At 44.7% G+C, this 20,964-nt stretch overlaps 1 long non-coding RNA gene across 11 annotated transcripts in view; it reads right to left on the bottom strand.

Annotated features, from left to right (window-relative positions):
• The window catches only part of LOC126950266 (uncharacterized), an 81,317-nt gene that overhangs the window by 20,321 nt on the left and 40,032 nt on the right, over positions 1-20,964 (bottom strand). For 5 of the 11 annotated variants that reach the window (XR_007724105.1, XR_007724113.1, XR_007724110.1 and 2 more), the window contains exons 7-9: positions 9,635-9,693; positions 8,024-8,511; positions 1,846-2,006 (exon numbers count right to left, since the gene is read on the bottom strand). This is a non-coding gene — a long non-coding RNA (uncharacterized LOC126950266). Of the gene's footprint in view, positions 1-1,770; positions 2,007-8,023; positions 8,512-9,634; positions 9,694-13,709; positions 13,769-15,869; positions 16,047-20,964 lie in introns of all 11 variants that reach the window. The other 6 variants (XR_007724109.1, XR_007724108.1, XR_007724107.1 and 3 more) reach the window with 5 other exon arrangements.

Here is a 20,964-nt window from a genome sequence, read left to right as displayed (position 1 = left end):
TCCATAAATAAATGGAAAAGACATGGACAGCCCAGGCATGGTGGCTCACGCTTATAATACTAGTATTTTGGGAGGGGGTGGTGGGGGGATTGCTTGAGGCCAGGAGTCCCAGACCAGCCTAAGAAACAAAGCAAGACCTCGTCTCTACTAAAAATTAAAAAAAAATTGGCCAGGCATAGTGGCATGTGCCCATAAACCCAAGTACTGAGGTGGAAGGATCACCTGAGACCAGGAGGTCAAGACTGCAGTGAGTTGAGACTGTGCCACTACACTCAAGCCTGGGAGACAGAGCGAGACTTCATCTCAAAAAAAAAAAAAAAAAAAAAAAAAGGGACAAGAAAGAAAGAAAGCTAAGAAGCTAACACAAGGAAAGATAAAACGTGTGACAAATAGGCCGGGTACGTGGCTCACGCCTGTAATCCAGCACTTTGGGAGGCTGAGGCGGGTAGATCACGAGGTCAGGAGTTTGCGACCAGCCTGATCAATACGGTGAAACCCCATCTCTACTAAAAATACAAAAATTAGCCAGGGGTGGTGGTGTGTGCCTGCAATCTCAGCTACTCAGGAGGCTGAGGCAGAATTGCTTGAACCTGGGAGGCAGAGGTTGCAGTGAACCAAGATCATACCACTGCACTAGAGCCTGGGCGACAGAGCGAGACTATGTCTCAAAAAAAAAAAAAAAAAAGGTGACAAAGTAATATGAAGTCTTTTATTTATCACACAGAAAGTAACTTGTTAAATTATAATACCTCCAACTCCTGACCTCAAGCAATCCTCCTACCTCAGCCTCCCAAAGTGCTGGAATTATAGGCTGACAGCCACCATGCCTGAAAGCTTGGCAATTTACATCAAGGGTAATAAGAATGCTCATACCCTGTCACTCACAGTAATCTCACTTCCGGAAATATCATCTTTGGATATAATTCAACCTAAACAAAAGGTGATATGCACAAACACAGTGAAAATCTGGGAGTAATTTTTTTCTCATTTTTTAAAAAATATGGAATGCTTCACAAATTTGCATGTCATTCTTTCACAGAGGCCTATTGTTCCAACTTAAGTACATGTGCCACTGAAGCAAGCATGAGTAATTTAAGATAGAGTGGTTAAGTGAAATAAGGAAGAGATATGGGGAATTTAAAAAACCTGTGGTACTTATAGGCACCTAGTAACAGCTCAGCAAATTATTATTTTTATGGTAATTTCACTCAATTAAAAATTGTCATTAAAAATTACCATTGTCATGGAACATAATGTATCCTACAGTATAATTGTAAAAACAGATACAATTTGTCCCTTGGCATATGGGGGGATTAATTCCAGCTACCCCATTTCTGTGTATACCAAAATCCATGCGTACTCAAGTTTTCGAAGTCAGTCCTGTGGAATCCAAATATTTTAAAAATGGAAAAATTAGTGAGGTGCGGTGACAAGCACCTGTAGTCCCAGCTACCTGTGAGGTTGAGGCAGGAGGACTGCTTGAACCCAGGAGGTTGAGGCTGCAGTGAGCCATAATTGCACTACTGCAGTCCAGTCTGGGCAACAGAGTGAGACAGAAGGTTCACTTTTTAATAGAATTTTTCTGTTCACTTGAAGATATGGTCAGGACTGGCATAGGAAAATTTTTCATAAAATAACTATCTAATCCAATTAATGCTGGAGTTGGGGACAGAAAACGTTTTGGTGACTATTTATTCCTTCCCTTGCTGTTATATAAACTATTGCCAGTAGGCATTTACCAACCAGAAGTGTCATCTCAGAGCTACTCACAATGAAAGGTGACGTCTGGGGCTCAGGTGTGTTGAGGTCCCCATGCCTGGGCTATGGGTGCTGAGTAGGACTTACTTGTCCATCCATTTTCTCTATTCCAGCACTGGGAAACTTGGGTTTATCCATCTTGATAAGATGTCATTGAAATTCCACTTGGCAAGAACCACAAATGGAAGAAAGGCCATGAAACCACAGGACAGTACTTGTTCTCAAGGGAATCTTTAGCTTAAGTGGCTCTGTAAAAGAGAAAGTATATTGTTGAAAAATCATTGCAGGTCAGGTGAGGTGGCTCATACCTATAATGCCAGCCACTGGGAGACAAAGGCAGGAGGATCCCGTGAGGCCAGGAGTTCAAGACCAGCCTGGGCAACACAGTGAAACCTCATCTCTACAAAAAATTAGGAAATGAGCTGGGTGTGGTAACACATTCCTATACTCCACGCTACTCTGGAGGCTGAAATAGGAGGATCGCTTGAGCCCAGGAAGTAGAAGCTGCAGTGAGCTCTGATCTCACCACAGAACTCCAGCCTGGGTGACAGAGTGAGACCCTGTCTCAACACACACACACACACACACACACACAGACACACACACACACACACACACAACACACACACACCCCTCATCTCAGTCTGCCCAGCCTTGACTAATCAAAAGGGTCTTCTGGTTACAGAAGAAGTATGCTCTTTTATAGGACAGGGAGAGACCAGCAAGCTTGTTCACAGCCTTTTCCTCATCCTCTGCTTAGTTTCCAAGAACCCTCACAGTGAAAACAGAGTCCCTGGGAAAACAACCTAAATCTTCAGGTTACCAGGGGAGAAATATGCCTCCTTTGTCAATTAATAAATGGAACACCTGCCTTAAAATCCAGGGAGTTCTGCTAGAATGAATCACTCCCTAAGACCTTGACCTATGCAGGGAACACGAAAAAAACTGGAGTTTAACCAGGCGCGGTGGCTCACGCCTGTAATCTCAGCACTTTGGGAGGCCGAGGCGGATGGATCATCTGAGGTCAAACCTGGCCAACATGGTGAAACCCCGCCTCTACTAAAACTACAAAAATTAGCTGGGCGTGGTGGTAGACGCCTGTAATCCCAGCTACTCCGGAGGCTGAGGCAGGAAAATCACTTGAACCCAGAAAAGGCGGAGGTTGCAATTACTTCTAGAAGAATTTCCATTAGCCCTTTGAAATCCTTCAACATTCATTAAGGTCAAAGAGTTATCACCTAATTTAATCTGATGGGCATGTGACCAGAGTCTTTCTAGGGAATAGAGACTCCCAAACTGTTCAGCTGGGAAGTGAGGAGATAATTTAATACTCAAAATCAAAGGGAAACGAAAAGAGGCCAACCTAGAGCGTCATAATTCTTTCTTGGCAGGGAATGGATTCCAGAGTCATTCTGTGACCTTTACGTTCTGTGACCTCCTTATTAGCATCTAAAAGCTTCCAGTGTACGATGCAGCCAGCTAGGTTCTCTTCTAATGTAATAAAATCTGCTTCAGCAAAGCTTATGCAGAGCCATCTCCAGACTCCAGAAATAATAGGCTATAGATTACAGGATCTCCCATTTGATATAATGAAGTATAAGCACGCTCCTGAATGACTCCTCTACATACTACTCTGAGTGACTTGAAGTGAATTTGATACAAGTACTGGAGCGAGCGCAAAGCAGAGCTACATCTAGGATTAATGTGCTTGGGCCCAGCTCCTCACTACTCACCTATGAGTACAGTTCCAGCACCTAAGTAGAGGGTGGGGGAACAAGGCTCCTGGCTTTTTTCCCTAATGCCTGCCATCTCTTTCAGATTTCTTATTTCTTTGCAAAGAAACTAAACAGGCACGACTAAAAAAACTAAACGATTAAACCCTACACAGAGAATCTCCAAAGATTCACAAAATATCATTCAAGACTGTTAGAAAGACAGCCTTGAGGATAACTTGATGTACCAGTGATCTACAATATTTGGGATCATTCCAAATTCCCGTCAAGGATCTGCCTATATCAACACAGGGACAAAGGACCAACCATTCAAATAGGCCCTGCTGCCAAAATGCCATCTCTTCATATTGTTCCATTTAACAAAACTGCAGCCTGTCATCTATCCTTAAGTCCCTTGGCCAATGGTACAGAGCCAGAGTATGCTACTCCCTAGCAGGAAATCAACAGGATGACCCACTAAACACCATTCAGAAGATGCTAAGGCCCATGAATTGCAACAGGAAAGAAAAGACACATAATTAGTCAGACAGGTACATGCTGGGCCAAAAATGCACTACAACCCCCACCCAATTCTGCCTAATCCTAGCTGGACTGACACCAACCTGATGAGACAGGCCTGTAAGATCTCAAACTAAAACAGAAACTCCTGAACTGGGTTCTTGAGAACCCAGGAAGCAGCAGTAAACCATTAAAGAACAATTAAGGTCTGGAGGTGAGGGGGGAGTTTCAGATAAATGAAATGCTGGTAGAACACAGGGCCCAAAGGAGCAAAAGTTAACCTAAGCCCAGGTAGAACCTTGTTTACTAGAGTACTAGGCACGGGGTGTGGCAACTATTCTAACCAAAGAGGCTCCACTGGGGTTGGGTTAGCAATCCAAGGTATGGCATGCATAGGGCTGGTGGAATTCAGGGGGACTGAAACAAAAGCTTCAGAACCAGAAAGACTATATCTGGGGACAGAGCACAAAACTCTCAAGAGATGAATCTTTGTAAGAGTGAGGCAGAACTATATAGCAGTTTCAGGAGATCTGCTGGTGCCCAGCAAGAGCTCCAAATGGGTTATATGCAGGGAGGCAGGCTGTAGTCTCAGAAGAGGAGGTTCACAAAAGTCATTCAGTCCAAGACCCCAAACTGTGTTCTCTACTAAAAGGAATTAAGGCCCCCTAGAGAAATGGCTGACTCCATGTATGGTACAGTATATTGATCCTGGAACATCTTTTTTGACAGAAAGCAAGGAGGTCATCAAAGTCCAACAGCATCACATCAAAAAGACAGGAGAGTCAACTTGAAGAGATAATTATTAACCTCGATGAGACAATGTAAGCATCCAAAACAATAAAGACAACAATGGCCTGAAATACATCAAATGCAAACAATAATCTATGAGTTCATGATGATATTCAGAAAAAAAAACTATTGGTCACTAAAGGGAAGGTTACTAGGTCACTAACTTACTACTCTGAAAAGTGACTTAAAATGAGAGGTAGCGTGGAGCTATTTATTCAGTTTTTCCCTTACAAACATAAATTTTTAGGGAGATGAAAGTAGATGAAACAAATCTGGAAAAATGGAGGTAACTGCTTAATCGGAGGGTTGGGTACATGGAGGTTCATCCTATTTCTTTTGTGTATGTTTGAACCCCCTACAAAAAAAGCACAAGACAGAATGTGAGCCAAGCAGCTTAGGGTTTAGGCAAGGCTTCTGCCTACAAGAGACACTAGGATATGAGGGGTAGTTTTAGCCCTGATGGGCTGAGCTAACTGGAGGTACATAGGGAGGTGCTAAATTGCAGAGGTATCATGTTGCCCAGCACTTGATCGAATCCTAGATGCTAGGACTGCTTGGTAGCATGCTTCCTAGGTGGTGGATCTGAGGCTACCTACAGAACTTCCTTTGTAGTCATAATTGGCTCAGAAACTACAAAAGGGCTTGCTCTTGAAAATGGAGTCAGTCTTTGTCCATTTCATGCTGCTATAAAAGAATGCCACAGACCGCATAATTTACGAGAAGGAAAAAAAGAAGGAAGGAAGGAAGGGAGGGAGGGAGGGAGGGAGGGAAGGGAAGGGAAGGGAGGGAAGGGAGGGAAGGAGGGAAAAAAGGGAAGGCGGGAAGGAGGAAGGGGAGGAAGGGAAGGAAGGGAAGGGAAGGAAGAGAAGGAAGGGAAAGAGGGAAGGAGGAAGGGAAGGAAGGTGGGAGGGGGAGAGAGAGGGGGGGGGGAAGGGAAGAGAACGGAAGAACAGGGAAGGGAAGGGAAGGGAAGCGACGGGAATGGAAGGAATGGAATGGAACGGAACAGAACAGAACAGAAAGGAAAGGAAAGGAAAAGGGGAAAGGAAGAAACTTTATTTCTTATAGTTCTGGATGCTATGAAATCCAAGGTTGAGGGGCCTGCATCTAGTAGGGATCTTCTTGCTGCATCATCCCACGACAGAAGGCAGAAGGACAACAGAGTGCAAGACAGCAAGAGGGCAAAAGGGGCTGAACTCTCTTTTATAATAAGACCACTCTGTGGTTACTTATCTATTACCATAATAACAACATTAACTCATTCGTGAGGGCTCTCTTATTAGGCCCCACATCCCAACTGTTGCATTGAGGATTGAGTTTCCAGCACATAAACTTTGGGGGACACACTTAAACCACAGCAGAGCACTTATGTAAATTCAACCAAGAGGTGCTGGGAAAATCAAAGGCATGAGAAAGAGAGCAAAGGCTAGCAGAGAAATACGCGCAGGTTAAGGAAAAAAGTCACAATGAATCCTGTAGTGCAGGCTACTTTATCAAAAGCACCTAAAAAAAAAGATCTCATTAACTGCCCCAACTCACCTCCACCCACATCTAAAGGGCCACACACAGCACCACCAAAGGCAGCACAATGAGAACAGCATTCTCCTCAACAGACGAGCTGTGAGTATCCATACATCTAACTCAATAGCTCCAGAACAGCCCTAAAACAGCTCCTCCCCAACCACCACTCAAGTCACCAGCTGGGAAAGTATTCAGAAAACCCAAATCCTGACACACCACTACCAAACAACTTAAACGGCAAAGAACAACCCATTTAAACAGCAATGCCAGTTGCCGGGAAAAAAAAGGAACAATGAGTAGAGGAAAAGCAGACCTCTTGGGGTCCACCAAGACCCAGTCTCTCAGCTTCAGCACTTTCAAATGCAGAATCCTCTGGGGACTGTGGAGCTCCACGAGGCATGTTGTCCTCAAAGATAAATAAGCAGGCAAGCCGGCTAGAAAATTGCTAAGGGTATTATTCTTCAAAGAATCTTTATAGGGTCAAAGAGGAATGCGTCTTACGGGCTATGTGTATTCCCCACAGATTCTGAGGATGATGTCAGTATCCCTTTCCAGATGTGTTGAACAATTTGTGGTCACTTGTATTCCTGCCACCGAGTACCAGTGCTTTGCTAATTTGAACTGATTCCAGCTCACACTGACCCCGGCTCCCTGGATCTGGTTACCATTAGCCAAGACTGTCATCCATATTGTACCCTTTCAAAGAGTCCTAAAAACAGCTCTTCGCCTACTCTTCCAAGACAAATAAAAATGTCTGCCAAAGAAATGGGGAAGCCGGGCGGGCGCGGTGGCTCAAGCCTGTAATCCCAGCACTTTGGGAGGCCGAGACGGGCGGATCACGAGGTCAGGAGATCGAGATCATCCTGGCTAACACAGTGAAACCCCATCTCTACTAAAAATACAAAAACTTAGCCGGGCGAGGTGGCAGGCGCCTGTAGTCCCAGCTACTCGGGAGGCTGAGGCAGGAGAATGGCGTAAACCCGGGAGGTGGAGCTTGCAGTGAGCTGAGATCCGGCCACTGCACTCCAGCCTGGGTGACAGAGCGAGACTCCGTCTCAAAAAAAAAAAAAAAACAAAAAAAAGAAATGGGGAAAAAAGATTGAAAGAGAGAAAACAATTAACATTCTAACAAGAGAGCAAAAAGCGAAGGGGGAGGAGAAACTAGGAAAATCATACATGGGCTCACACCTATTTCCAAAGCTGAGCTAATATTCTTTTGCTTGTGTCTGAATAAGTCACCAATTTTAAACTGCTAATGAAAAAAAAAAGAAAAAGAGAATGAAAGAAGCAGGCCCAGGCTGGGCACGGTGCTAGGATTAAAGTGCCGTAATCCTAGCATTTTGGGAGGACGAGGCGGGTGGATCACCCAAGGTCAGGAGTTCGAGACCAGCCTGGTCAACCTGGTGAAACACCATCTCTACTAAAAATACAAACAATTAGCTGGGCATGGTGGCGCGTGCCTGTAAACCCAGCTACTCAGGAGGCCGAGCAGGAGAACAGCTTGAACCCAGAAGGCAGAGAATGTGATGACCTGAGATCACACCATTGCCCTCAAGCCAGGGCAATGAGAGCAAAACTCGGTCTCAAAAGAAAAAAAAAAGCCATAAAATAACTCAGATTTCATTAAATACAACCCTAGTGGTGAATGACTATTGGTCAACAATAAAAAAGATGGATTACTCAGAACAGAGATTAAGAGTCCAGTAAGAATCCAGGAATCTTACCCTTAAATAATGAAAGAAATCCTTTCCTTGGAAAGTAATATCCTCTCAGGCCAGGAACTCCACTAGTAGACAGCCTTCTTAAAAAAAACATTTCTGGCCGGGCATGGGTTCACGCCTCTAATCCCAGCACTTTGGGAGTTCTGAGGCAGGAAGATCACCTGAGGTCAGGAGTTCGAGACCGGCCTGGCCAACATGGCGAAACCCCATTTCCACTAAAAATACAAAAATTAGCCTGGCATGGTGCTGGGCACCTGTAATCCCAGCAACTCGGGAGGCTAAGGCAGAAGAGTCACTTGAACCCAGGAGGCAGAGGTTGCAGTGAGCCAAGGTCACGCCATTGCACTCCAGCCTGGGCGACAAGAGTGAAAACTCTGTCTCAAAAAAAAAAAACATTCCTTTGGGAAGAACTTCTACATAAAAATCTTCAACATGAGACTGGAAAAAACAGTATGGGATCATCCCCGGACCGTTGGCTTTTACAGTTGGAGCTATAAGAACAAAAAGAAAAAAGGATGTCATTTAAACACAATATGTAGAAAAGAATAATTATTAAATCTGTATTGGTCTTTAACTTTTATACTTTGATCTTTAATTCTGTTATTGTAATTGAGTCCAAAGAAAAATAGTATGAGTAAAATAAAAAGAACACCATAAATGCTAATATTCTGTTTATCAAAGTCTACAGTGAAATATCCCATTAAATCCAAGTGCAGTGACTTACACCCATAATCCCAGCACTTTGGGAGGCTGAGGCCGGTGAATCTCCTGAGGTCAGGAGTTCGAGGCCAGCCTGGTCAACATGGTGAAACCCAAACGCTACTACAAATACAAAAATTAGGCAGGCGTGGTGGCAGGGGCCTGTAATCCCAGCTACTCAGGAGGCTAAGGCAGGGAGAATTGCTTGGACCCAGGAGGTGAGCTTGCCATGAGCTGAGATCACACCACTGCACTCTAGCATGGGCGACAGAACAAAACTCCATCTTAAAAAAAAAAAACCCACACACACACACACACACAAAACAGCTAGCACATGACATTTGCTATGGGGAGACTAGGGATATGATCTTGCTGCAATCCTTCCATTTTAATAATTGCAAACAGTGTGATTCCATTCTGTTTTGTCCCCACTCCACTCCAGAGCCAAAACAAGAAAATCAATTATATTTCTATTTCTTTAAAAACATATCTAACTAAATCATCTAATTAAAAGATAATATGCACGGCTCCATACTAGTAATAAAAACTTCTTATGTCCTGAGTATCATGGACATTTGATGAATGCTTGTTCAGCTGACTGGTGTAGACTTCAATAATAACCTTTCGATGCATTACGCCACATTAATCTTACACCTCAAAAGTAGGACAAATACTGTTCTTTCAGTTTTGTCTACCCAAAATGTAGTATTTACACATATTTAAAAATGGGTTAATAAAAAGAAAATGAGTTTGTTCTAGAGAGTATGAGAATTTTGAAAACATGAATTCTCCTGTCCTGGCACATAATTAATACTTAGAGGCATATTATTTCATGTGAAAGCTACCATTAAAAGAAATTAATGTTAAACGTTACTTCACATAATCTTCTAACCTGACTAAAGACTGAAGACCTACCTCACAAAGCTGATTTATCAAGTTGTAAATCTTCACCTGTTGAATTCATAAGTTCATCTCTGAAAGGTAAGAATAAATACTTAATATTCACTAGGCAATATTCAGCAAAGTAATATCCACTAGTACATATTTAACATTTCATCACCAAGGGTGGGTGTGAAAAGAAAAGACAGACTGGGCACCGTGGCTCACACCTGTAATCCCAGCACTTTGGGAGGCCGAGGTAGGCAGATCTTGAGGTCAGGAGTTCGAGACTAGCCTGACCAACATGGTGAAACCCCCGTCTCTACTAAAAATACAAAAATTAGCCAAGTGTGATGGCAGATGCCTGTAATCCTAGATACTCAGGAGGCTGAGGCAGGAGAATTGCCTGAACCCAGGAGGCAGAGATTGCAGGGAGCCAACATCATGCCACTGTACTCTAAGCCTAAGTGAAAGACCAAGTCTCCATCTCAGGAGGGAAAAAAATAATTAATTAATTAATTAATTAAGAAAAGACAAGACAATCGGGATGCTTGAGCACAGCTAAATCTTCTTTTGAGGTTTCTATACATTAACCAAACAAAATAATAATTGCAAATGGTCTCATCAGGTACTTCGTGGAGGATGTGTCCTCACAAATAAACTGGTAACTTTGCAACCCACAGGTCTTTGAAACATATTACAATAATCTTAAATGGGATCCTTTAATATCACATTGCATTCAAGACTATCTTTCTCTACACATCTATAAAAATCATTTATTCCCACATAGGCTTTAAAATCTCAGGCTGGCCGGGCGCGGTGGCTCAAGCCTGTAATCCCAGCACTTTGGGAGGCCGAGACGGGTGGATCACGAGGTCAGGAGATCGAGACCATCCTGGCGAACACCGTGAAACCCCGTCTCTACTAAAAAATACAAAAAACTAGCCGGGCGAGGTGGCGGGCGCCTGTAGTCCCAGCTACTCGGGAGGCTGAGGCAGGAGAATGGCGTAAACCTGGGAGGCGGAGCTTGCAGTGAGCTGAGATCCAGCCACTGCACTCCAGCCCGGGCTACAGAGCGAGACTCCGCCTCAAAAAAAAAAAAAAAAAAAAAAAAAAACTCAGGCTTAAAAACAAGACATGGATACTATTTTCTTTAGCAAAAGTAGCAGAAAACTGTGAAAGAAAATGTCAATTGCATGCCAGTCAGGTGAGGGCAGTCTTCACGTTTTAAAAGCTAACACTGGCATGACTTACTCAATGTTGGACCCAGATAAATTAAAAAGTGGAAGATAAAAATACCTAAAATAGGCCCGGTGCAGTGGCTCACGCCTGTAATCCCAGCACTTTGGGAGGCTGAGGCAGGCAGATCACCCGAGGTTGGGAGTTCAAGACCAGTCTGACAAACATAGACAAACCCCAACTCTACTAAAAATACAAAATTAGACAGGCATAGTGGCACATGCCTGTAATGCCAGCTCCTCGGGAGGCTGAGGCAGGAGAATCGCTTGAACCCAGGAGGCAGACATTGCATGGAATCGAGATCGCACCATTGCATTTCAGCCTGGGCAAGGACAGCAAAACTCCATCTCAAAAAAAAAACAAAACAAAACCATAAAATAACTCAGACTTAATTAAATATAACCCTGGTGGTGAATAAATATTTGTCAACAATAAAAAAAAATTTATTACTCAGAACAGAGAGGAGAGTCCAATAAGAATCCAAGAGTCTTAACTTTTAATAAAAAAATGAATCCATTCCTTTGACAGCAATATCCTCTCCAGGCCAGGAATTCCATTAGTAGACAGTCTTCTTAAAAAAAATTCCTGGCAGGGCATAGTGGTTCACATCTGTAATCCCAGCACTTTGGGAGGCTGAGGCAGGAGGATCATCTGAGGTCAGGAGTTCAAGACCAGCCTGGCCAACATGCTGAAACCCCACCTCTACTGAAAATACAAAAATCAGGCTGGCATGATGGTGGGCGCCTGTAATCCCACCTACTCGGGAGGCTGAGGTAGGAGAATCACACGAACCCAAGAGGCAGAGGTTGCAGTGAGCCAGGATCACGCCATTGCACTCCCGCCTCAGCAAGAAGAATGAAAACCCCATCCCCCACCACAAAAAAAAAGTTCCTTTGGAACGGCCTTCTACATAAAGATCTTCAACATGACACTGGAAAAAAGGGTATGGGATCATCACTGGACCTTTGGCTTTTACAGCTTGAGTTATAAGGACAAAAAGAAAAAGGGATATCATTTAAACACAATATGTAGAATAGAATAACTATTAAATCTGTATTGGTCTTTAACTTCTATACTTTTATCTTTACTTCTGTTAATATAATTGAGTCTAAAGAAAAATAGCAATAAAATAAAAATATTATTGTTCAAAACATTGAACAATTATACTCTGTTCAATGCATTATGCCAGATAAATCTTGCATCTCAAAAGTAGGACAAATACTGTTCTTCCAGTTCTGTCTACCCGTAAATGCAATATTTACATGTATTCGTAATGGGTTAATAAAAAGAAAATGAGTTCATTGTTCTAGAGAGTATGATAATTTTGACAACATGAATTCTCTTGTCCTGGCACATAATTAATACTTAGAGGCATATTATTTCATGTGGAGGGTACCATTAAAAGAATTCAATGTTAAACCTTAAATAATGACTGAAATAAAAACAACAGCAAAAATGCTAATATTCTGTTTATCAAAGTCTGTAGTGAAATATCCCATTAAAGCCGGTTGTCGTGACTCACACCCGTAATCCCAGCAGTTTGAGAGGCCAAGGCGGGTGAATCACCTGAGGTCAGGAGTTCGAGACGAGCCTGGCTAACAGTGAAACCCCATCTCTAGTAAAAATACAAAAAGTAGCCAGACATTGGGGAGGGCGCCTGTAATCCCAGCTACTCAGGAGGCTGAAGAAGGAGAATCGCTTGAGGTGGAGGCTGCAGTGAGCCAAGATCACGGAATTGCACGCCAGCCCAGGCAACAAGAGCTAAACTCTATCTCAAAACAAAACAAAACAGACAAACAAAAAACAGTAAGAGAAAACTGGAGCTAAGTCCTGCTCATTGTATTTACTTTCCTAAAATAAAACAACATTATTAAAAAAATTATGGCCAAGCCCAGTGGCTCATACCTGTAATCCCAGCGCTTTGTGAGGCCAATGTGGATAAATCACATGAGGTCAGGAGTTCAAGACCAGCCTGGCCAACATGGTGAAACCTCAACTCTACTATGATTACAAAAATTAGGAAGGCATGGTTGCAGGTGCCTGTAATCCCAGCTACTTGGGAGGCTGAGGCAGGTAGAATTGCTTAAACCCAGAAGGTAAAGCTTGCCATGAGCTGAGAACACACTACTGCACTGCAAGGGCAACAAAACAAAACTCCATCTAAAAAAAAAAAAAAAAAAAAGAACTGCTAGCAGGTGCAATTATTCACAATATGTACAAATTATTCTTTTCTACATACTGTGTTTAAATGATATCCATTTTTCTAATTGTTCTTATAGCTCAACCTGTAAAAGCCAAAGGTCCAGGGAGATGGGATATGATCTCACTGGCTATCCTTCCATTTTAGCAAATCTAAACAGTGTCATTCCATTCTGTATCGTCCCCACTCCAGAGCCAAAACAAGAAAATCAATTATACTTCTATTTCTTTAAAAACCTATCTAACTAAATCTAATTAAAAGATAATATGCATGGCTCCACACTCTAAAAGAAAACCTTCTGTCCTACGTATCATGGACATATGACAAATGCTTGTTCAGTTGACCGGTGTAGACTTCAATAATAATCTGTTCAATGCATTACACCAGATAAATCTTGCATCTCAAAAGTAGGACAAATACTGTTCTTCCAGTTCTGTCTACCCGTAAATGCAATATTTACATGTATTTGTAATGGGTTAATAAAAAGAAAATGAGTTCACTGTCCTAGAGAGTATGAGAATTTTGACAACATGAATTCTCTTGTCCTGGCACATAATTAATACTTAGAGGCATATTATTTCATGTGGAGGGTACCATTAAAAGAATTCAATGTTAAACCTTAAATAATTATTTCACATAATCTTCTAATCTGACTTAAGATTGAAGACCTACCTCCTGAAGCTGTTTAATCAAACTGTAAATCTTCACCTGTTGAATTCGTAAGTTCATTTCTGAAAGGTAAGAATACTTAATATTCACTAGGCAACATTAAGCAAAATAATATCCACTAGTACTTATTTAACATTTCATCACCAAGGGTGGTTGTGATAAGAAAAGACAGGCTGGACACGGCGGCTGATGCCTTTAATCCCAGCACTTTGGAAGGCTGAGGCAGGCAGATCACGAGGTCAGGAGTTCGAGGCCAGCCTGCCCAACATGGTGAAATCCTGTCTCTACTAAAAATACAAACATTAACCAGGCATGGTGGCAGGCACCTGTAAGCCCAGCTACTCAGGAGGCTGAGACAAGAGAATTGCCTGAACCCAGGAGGCAGATGTTGCAGAAACCACGATCACACCACTGCATTCCAGCCTGGGTGAAACAGCAAGATTCTGTCTCAATCAATCAATCAATAAAAATGTAAGGAGGAAGCATTTACTGTGCATGTATATGCCTGGTATTATATGAAGCACTTTAGTGTCTTATCAAATCTTCAGGATAGATCTTCAGTTCTCATGACCACAAAAGAGGACACTAAAGCTCAGACAGGAGAAGAGACATGGCCAGCCTGTGTCCCCAGAGCCTACGGTCTTACCACCAGGTGAGACCGTTACACTGGTTCCAGGTATCACATGTTGTGAGATTTTTACTTTAAAATGAACCAAAAAAAAACAAACGCAAAAAAGGCACAAGCTATTAAAAAGTGGGAGAAACACTAAGAGAACCTTAAGCACATAACTAAAAATATTATGGAAATGTTACTGAATTCACTAGCAAATTTAATTCTAGATTTTCATTGAGGAGTACGTTATATTATTCATGATGAAGAAAAAAATGTTCACTTAAGTATATTAACATAAATACCATCAATATGATTTATCATGATTAAACGTTCACTTAAGACAATTCAGTCAAAATTCTGCATCTCATACAATTTTATAGTTTGCTAGAAGGTTACAAGTAGTCATCCAAATAAAAACAGTAAAACACATGATGTTTTCCACTGGTTATTGCTCTTTTTAGGTAAGCACTTTGGTTATTGCTCTTTTTAGGTAAGCACTTGATATACACCAACAGACAGAGGATAATAACAAATTGCTAATTTCTTTCATCATTATATAAAGGTGGCTTCAGGATAGAATAGTATAAGTGCAATGACGAATTTGAAATCTAATGTCAACTCAGTGATGCATCAAGATAAAAGCAGAGACAATAGGGGCACCTTGGTGAGTACTGAATTTTTATTTATTTATTTATTTATTTTGAGATGGAGTTTTGCTCCTTTTGCCCAAGCTAGAGTGCAATGGTGCAATCTCGGCTCACCACAACCTCTGCCTCACGGGTTAAAGCGATCCTCCTGCCTCAGCCTCCCGAGTAGCTGGGATTACAGACATGTGCCACCACGCCCATATAATTTTGTATTTTTAGTAGAGACGGGGTTTCTCCATGTTGGTCAGGCTGGTCTTGAACTCCCGACCTCAAGTATCTGCCTGTCTCGACCTCCCAAAGTGCTGGGATTACAGGCGTGAGCCACCACACCTGGATGAATACCAAATTTAATGAAGCAGACTAAGAGAAACAATTCATTTTAAAAAATAACATTTGGCCAGGCATGGTGGCTCACACCTGTAATCCCAGCACTTTGGGAGGCTGAGGCAGGTGGATCAGTAGGTCAGGAGTTCAAGACCAGCCTGGCCAAGATCATGATACCATCTCTATTAAAAATACAAAAATCAGCCAGGCGTGGTGGCTGGCGCCTGTAATCCCAGCTGCTCAGGAGGCTGAGGCAGAGAACTGCTTGAACCCGGGAGGCAGAGGTTGCAGTGAGTAGAGATCACACCACTGTACTCCAGCCTGGGTGACACAGTGAGGCTCTGTCTCAAAAAAAAATATAATAATAATAATTCAATGAAATCCCTAAGATGAAGGGCTTTGCAATACATATGTAAATAAATTCCCAATCTCCATGCTGAAAGTTTAAAAAAATTCTAATAATTAAAGAAACACAACTTTTCCTTAGCTTTGTAGCAATTTAGAAACAGAGAATGTTTCCAATATTTAGACACTACAAAGCACCTGACAAGGAGAAACGTGTAAGGAGGCATGACTCACCGGCAGCCCTGGGCCTGTCCACGGTACCCCCATGATGAAGAGTAACTCCACTGTGTAAATGCTCATGAACACAGGATTACAGGACTTTTCCAGTTTAGACATACCATATTTTCTTTCAGACAATTCTTCAACTTGCTTATGTAGATCAGCGATACGATTATTCCATTTCTCTGAAAACTGAGCAAAAGCTGATTCTCAATAATATGTCCCTATGTCAGAGCAGCACTAACATGTAAGAACTTATTTCATATATTTTACATTCTAACAGTCCACATCATTTTACTGCTTTGAAAAAAATTTTTCCCTTTTTTGGTGGTTCTTAGAATTGGTTTAATGAGAGACTATTAGAGAAGTTGAAAAGCAAGAGGGCAGAAAAGTTCAATCAAATTAAACACGGTAACAGGGAGGCCACAAAGAGGAGGTCTCCAGGGGTCTTTTAGCAAACTTCCTAAAACATGTCTCAGCTGTGCGGAAATAAGTCTTTACAGCAGCCGGGTGTGGTGGTGCAGGCCTGTAATCCTAGCACTTCAGCAGCAGAGGCAGGCGGATCTCTTTGAGCTCAGGGTAACATAGCCAAAACCCCCCCTCCCCACCCCCACCTATCTCTACCAAAAATACAAAACAGCCAGGCATGGTGGTGGGTGCCTATAGTCCCATCTACTCAGGAGGCTGAGGCAGGAGAATCACTTGAACCCAGGAAGCAGAAAGCAAGAGGGCAGAAAAGTTCAATCAAATTAAACACGGTAACAGGGAGGCCACAAAGAGGAGGTCTCCAGGGGTCTTTTAGCAAACTTCCTAAAACTTGTCTCAGCTGTGCGGAAAATAAGTCTTTACAGCAGCCGGGTGTGGTGGTGCAGGCCTGTAATCCTAGCACTTCAGCAGCAGAGGCAGGCGGATCTCTTTGAGCTCAGGGTAACATAGCCAAAACCCCCCTCCCCACCCCCACCGATCTCTACCAAAAATACAAAACAGCCAGGCATGGTGGTGGGTGCCTATAGTCCCATCTACTCAGGAGGCTGAGGCAGGAGAATCACTTGAACCCAGGAAGCAGACGTTGCAGTGAGCCAAGACCATGCCACTGCCAGCCTGGACGACAGAGCAACACTCCACCTCAAAAAAGAAAAAACAAAAACAAAAACAAGGTTAAAAGGGACCCCAGACCTTAAAGGTACAAGTTTAAGAGGGACCCCTGAGCAAAAAATGCCAACCCTTTTTCTCTCAATCTTTGCAACACCAGGAGGGTGTAACAGTTTTGCAGCCTAGCTGTAGCAGGCTGATGCCCCCAAGATGCCCATATCCTAATCCCGGAAACTGGTGAACATGACCTTGTATGGCAAAAGGGGCTTTGCAGATATAATGAAGTTAAGGGTCTTTGGCTGGCTTGTACTGGCGGGGTTAATGTACTCACCCGGATCCTTATAAGAGCAGAGAAGGTGATGGAGAGGGTGGGAGGTGTAGTGACGGAAGCAGGAAACTCCAGTCATTCAGGACATGCAGCACAAGCTGAGAAGTGCAGGCCGCCTCCAGGGCCAGGAGACAGATTCTCCTGCAGAGCCTCGGAAGGCAACAACCCTGCTCCCACCTTGCTTCAGTGGGACTTACTTTAGAATTCTGGTCTTCAGAACTGTAAGGGAATACATTCGTGTTGTTTTAAGTCACTGTGTGGTAATTTGTTGCAGCAGCCACGGGAAACTAGTATTGTAGTGAAGCCTCAAAACCCATGTGAAGGGGCTGGGCTCAGTGGCTCATGTCTGTAATCCCAACACTTTGGGATGCTGAGGAGGGCAGATCACTTGAGGTCAGGAGTTCGAGACCAGCCTGGCCAACGTGGTGAAATGCCGTCTCTACAAAAAAATACAAAAATTAGCCGGGCACAGTGGCACATACCTGTAATCTCAGCTACTCAGGAGGCTGAGACATGAGAATTGTTTGCACCCAGGGTGGGGGGGTGGAGGCTGCAATGAACTGAGATTGCACCACTGCACTCCCGCCTGGGTGACAGACCAAGGCTCCATCTCGAAAACAAAAACAAAACAAAACAAAAAAACCCACCTGAAGAAGTTTCCAGTTCTGCCAGCAGTCCCCCACCCAACCCTCGGAAGCAGACATTCCATTGCTGTGGGCCATGGACAGGCAAAACGAAGCGCCTCCTCCTGGCAGAGGCCTACCCAGGAGAAACCCAAGGGAAGGCACTGCCTGGCCAGGCTCTCTGCCAAAGCCATATTATGGTGTTTTTTGTTTTTGTTTTTGTTTGAACACAGTTTCACTCTGTCTCCCAGACTGGAGTGCAGTGGCACAATCTCGGCTCACTTCGACCTCTGCCTCCCCAGTTTAAGCAATTCTCCTGCCTCAGCCTCTTGAGTAGCTGGGATTACAGGAACATAGTATGCCTAGCTAATTTTTATATTTTAAGTAGAGATGGGGTTTTGCCATGTTGCCCAGGCTAGACTTGAACACCTTACCTCAAGTGATCCACCTGTCTCAGCCTCCCAAACTGCTGGGATTACAGGAGTGAGCCACCGCACCCAGCACTCCCCAAGGCAGGCTTTTTCCAGGGGATCAGTCCTGGTCTGGTCTGGCTCTGCCCACTCTCCCTCTCACCTAGCTGCAATCCCTAGCTCCTTCTCAGTAGAGGAGTGTGGACCCCAACCCCAGCTTGGTATGGTTCAGATCTGCGTTTCACTCATGGAACCTGGCTGCTCCCCAGGCCCTGGAGAAAAACAGGGTCTCTCTGCAGGTATGATACAGGATGGGCCTGTCCCCAGGACCCTGTGAGAGGGAAGCCCAATGTCCCACCAGATTGGCAGAGCTGGGAAAGAGAAAGTTTTATGATAGCCCTAAGGAAAAAAAGAGGCAGCAGATTCCGGAAGCAGGACAGCACTCACATGGAACCCATGTGGCTGCCTCAGTGAGGTGAGGGAGGAGTGCACCCCAGTGACATGAGGGGGAAGAGAGGCGCGGTTCCAGGGCAGCTTTCCCCCTCATTTCCTGCCATGTTACTCTGATCCCCTCCAGGTGAGCCTGCCCACTTTGTGCCCAGGAGCCTGTAGAAAAACACAGCTCCAAATGGTTATGGCCCCAGGAGTGGGGCACAGCAGGGAGGAGACCTGGACAGAGGACAGGCAGGGGAGGAGGGAGTGGGCCTCAAACTCCTGGAGGGGGCCCTTCTCATGGGTCCTCCTTTTTGGCTTCTCCTTCTTTACCCTGGGCTGATCACCCAGGGAAGAACTGAAGCAAGGTTTCTCACCCTCAGGTCCAAGGGGTTCAACTACCGGGCCCTTAGGGAAGTGTGAGCCCCCTGAAAGGATGCAAGGGTTTTTTTTTGGAGATGGAGTTTCGCTCTTGTCACCAAGGCTGGAGAGCAGTGGTGCAATCTCACCTCACTGCAACCTCTGCCTCCCGGGTTCAAGTGAATCTCCTGCCTTAGCCTCCAGAGTAGCCTGTAAGGTGTAAGGCCACCAGTAAGGTGGCTGCCACCACGCCTAATTTTTTGCATTTTTAGTAGAGATGGGGTTTCACCATGTTGGGCACGCTGGTCTCGAACTCCTGACCTCAGGTGATCCGACCGGCTTGGCCTCCCGAAGTTCTGGGATTACAGGCGTGAGCCACTGCGCTTGGCCGCAATGCAAGGTTTTGCATGGAGAGCATGTACATGCCTTTCTGGAAAACAGTCCACAGCTTATTCTCAGCAGGCTCCACAGTCAAAAAAGGTTAGAACTCTTGCTACAGAGCTGTGGGAGCACCTAGGTGAGGGGCCTGCCAAGGGCATTCTGGGGACTACCTGGGCACCCCTGAGCCCACTGTCCCCTAGGCAGGCTGCACTGCTTGGTATTTGCAGAGCTGAGGGGGTGGGGCACGTGGGGACTGTGAAATTGCCCTGAGATGACCCACAGTCCTCAGCTGGGAAGTGAGGGGTGCATCTCCTGCAGCATCCTCCATCCCTAGACCATGGGGCCAGGAGAACTGATCCTTTCAGCAAGTCAAAAGCCTATTACTGACTTCTTCCCTGGCCATGTAGACAGTGAACCAGGGTAGTCATATCAAGTAAATGCCTTGGTCCTGTCACCGAGGTGACCAGTAGGCATTCCCAGGTGCAGTGAAGGTCCTGACACCAAGATATGCACCTGGCCACCTGAGGAAAGAGAAAGGACTATCTGAGGGGATGGGGCAGAGCTGGGTGTGGAGTGGTCCTTGTGGGTCTTGGTGAATGGGAGGGGGAGCAGCATGATCCAGACCTTGAGGCAGAAGGACAACCAGGAGACAGCCTGGAAAATGTGCTGGACCCACAAGGGCTCAAGGCTGGCCAGAGAGGGAGGTGGGATAGGCTGGAAAGTCCTGAGGTCTGAAGATTGGCCCTGGCAGAAAGAAGCCAGGTAAGGTGGGGTGTTACCTGCACCCTGGGGGCCAACTGCAGGCCAGATCAGGCCAATTACTGGGCCCTTAGGGAGATGTGAGCCCCTTGAAATGGTGGAAGGTTTTTTGTTTTTTTTTTTTTTTGAGACGGAGTTTCGCTCTTGTCGCACAGGCTGCCACCTTTGCCCAGAGCAGGCACCAACATTTCTGGCTCTGGGTGTGACCTCAGAATGGGGAAAAGCCCCAACCCCCACCAGGACCACCTGCCGCCTAGACTACTTCAGATGCTGAACCCAAGTCAGGGGCAGGAAGCTAGAATGACACCTAGGTTAATCCCGATAAAGTCCCTGGCTCCCCCTAGCTACGGGGCTGAAGGGGAATTACAGCCCAAACCCCAGATGCTGACTCTCCAACACTGAGCCCTCAGTGCCCACAGGGAGATAGAATCAGCACACTATCCAGATGGGGAAATGGGCTCAGAGAAGTGCAAGAGCCTTGCCCAATGCCCCAGACCAGGGCTCCAGACCCACAGGGTTCTTTTGTCACTGTGTCCAGAGGGCAGCAGCTGCTCTGAGGTACCCACCTGAGCCTGGCAGCTTTCTCCAACTTCGGAAGCCCAGGAGCATGGCCCACGTCCACAGATGCACCGGCATGAGGTGCGCCCAGAGGGACAGAGGCAGATGAGTTTTTGTCTCCTCCACTGGATTGTGAGGGCCTAGAAGGAGACAAGGGTCTGCTTGAG

The sequence above is a fragment of the Macaca thibetana genome, chromosome 3 (genome assembly GCF_024542745.1).
Source record: "Macaca thibetana thibetana isolate TM-01 chromosome 3, ASM2454274v1, whole genome shotgun sequence".
Lineage (NCBI taxonomy): Eukaryota > Metazoa > Chordata > Mammalia > Primates > Cercopithecidae > Macaca > Macaca thibetana.
This window is presented reverse-complemented; position numbering and strand designations above follow the sequence as displayed.